Genomic DNA, 2,361 nt, shown 5'->3' with positions numbered 1-2,361 from the left:
AACCGAATTGCCATATGCGGTCGGTTAGTATTTTGAAAAATTAATTGCGGTTTTACATGAAAAATTAGCCTTGCGGTTTTGAGCGGTTTCAAGCGGTTGCGGTCGGTTTACGGTTTTTTAAATGAAAATTAAAATATTAGAACATATATTTTAATTTATTTGAAAACAACGACAATATATTGTCTTCAAATATAAAATATAGTACAAAACATATAAAAATCAAAATAGATAAAACAATAATCAAGATTCAAAACCAAGGTAATAATTTAACAACACAACACATTCACAACAAAAATGACATTTATACTATTTTATCTTTTTTTTACTTTCAAACTTCAAACAAAATATTGTAACAAAAGAAATAAATATTTAATAAAAGACTAATTTGAAGAATAATTAAGAAAAAGATAAGTTTTATTTGTAAAAATAATAATTTTGAATAGAGTTGTGATATAATGAATGATGACTTATTTATAAGAATATGTTATTTACAAATTATTATAATTTTAGGCCTAATATTATGACAAACGATTTCGGCGGTGCGGTTTGGTGCGGTTTTTGACCAAAAAAATAACCAAACCGCGTATGCGGTGCGGTTTATGATTAATATTTTTAATCGCGGTTTTTATAAAATATTATGAAACACGGTGCGGTAAAATTCGGTTCGGGCGGTTCGGGCGGTTAGTAAAAAAATTTGATCACCCCTAGCTAGCAGCCATTTCCTCCAACAACTCATATCCTTCTTCCGCAGTCTTCCTCAATAGATTTCCACAAGCAGCAGCATCTATCATAGTACGATTAGGAGTAAGTAAGCCATAATAGAAGGTTTGAACGACTAACCCAAGTGGCAACTCGTGATGTGGGCATCTTCGTAATAGATCTTTGAAACGTTCCCACGCCTCATATAGTGACTCTTGATCGAACTGAGCAAATTTTGTGATGTCTGCCCGTAGCTTCATGGTCTTCGATGGAGGGAAGTATTTGATGAGAAACGCATTCGCCATGTCCTCCCATGTAGCGATCGAACCTACAGGTAAACAATTCAACCAAGCTTTAGCTTTATCACGCAAAGAGAAAGGAAATAAACGCAGTCTAACAGCATCATCAGAAACTCCATTAAATTTAAAAGTATCGCAAATCTCGAGAAAATCCGCGATGTGTGTGTTTGGATCGTCCACAGCAGTTCCTCCAAATTGGACGGTGTTCTGAATCATCTGGATAATGGCTGGTTTGATTTCGAAGTGATTTGCCCGCACGATAGGTCTCACAATGCTAGGGCGTGCACCCTCCAAAGAAGGTTGGGCATACTCCAGCATTGGTATGCGGCGTGGCATCTCCATATGTCTCTCCTCACGCTGTTCCTCCTCACGTTCTGGCTCGTGTCTCTCCATAAGTTCTTTAAGCCTCTGCTGTTGTCTCTTCCTGCGGAAGGTTCTTTCAATTTCAGGATCGAATTCAAGCTCCACGTCAAGTGACTTTGGCATGCACTGGAAGGGATATCTGTAAGAAAATGTGAAGTGTTATCTCAAGAGAAATGAAATAATGCTAAAGGAAATAACTAAAAATAAAATTGTAGATTAACAGTCCCCGGCAACGGCGCCAAAAACTTGATCGAGCAAAACTTGCACAGTGAAATCCCCAATAAAATATTATTTTGTATGCTCAAAAATTGATCGCAAGTGCACGATGTCAAGTTATAATATAGTGTACGTGAGTACGAGTATCGTTCCGCTGAAGACTGTGTTTAACAATTATATTTTCAGTTATTTAACATTTAGCAACGAAAATTGATTTGTGTGATTATTCCTACTATACTCAATTAAATATGCAATTAAAATGACTCAACAAGTAATGAATGAGAATTTATATCTAAAATAATTGAATTAAACTCAATGAGAAATGGATTTGCTGGGAATCTCGGTTCACCTACCCCTCGTTAATCAATTAATTCGTTCGATCGTGATCTACGCTTCCGACAGGATTTCCTAATCTATTGAACACACTCTCTCGAGCTATGCCAAACTAATTCACTCAATGAAGTAATTAAATGTCTTTAATTATTTATCAAGAATGAATCGCATTTCGATTGATGAAATCCCCTAGTTTTCGACCCTAAGGACTATGACTATCGGCACGTATCCAATTTCATATATCTATGTAAATTGTAGATCCGCGAATTCTACTACTCGATCCTTTCACTCGTTATTCTCTCGAACTCACTCGTGATATAAAAACGTCGTTAAAGTTAGCTATTCTTTAATGACACGATAAAACAGTAGTAAAATCAAGAATAACGCACAATCAAAATATAAATTAATTCGATTCAACGTTCGAGGTAGGATCCCCTTTAATCCCAACAAA

At 35.6% G+C, this 2,361-nt stretch overlaps 1 non-coding gene across 1 annotated transcript; it reads left to right on the top strand.

Moving 5' to 3' along the window:
• The first annotated feature begins 849 nt into the window (after positions 1–849).
• Positions 850–955, top strand: LOC140824868 (small nucleolar RNA R71). Its single transcript, XR_012116486.1, has one exon. It is a non-coding gene; the product is annotated as a small nucleolar RNA R71 (small nucleolar RNA).
• The last annotated feature ends 1,406 nt before the right edge of the window (positions 956–2,361 follow it).

This window comes from Primulina eburnea, chromosome 2 (genome assembly GCF_022965805.1).
Source record: "Primulina eburnea isolate SZY01 chromosome 2, ASM2296580v1, whole genome shotgun sequence".
NCBI lineage: Eukaryota > Viridiplantae > Streptophyta > Magnoliopsida > Lamiales > Gesneriaceae > Primulina > Primulina eburnea.
This window is presented reverse-complemented; position numbering and strand designations above follow the sequence as displayed.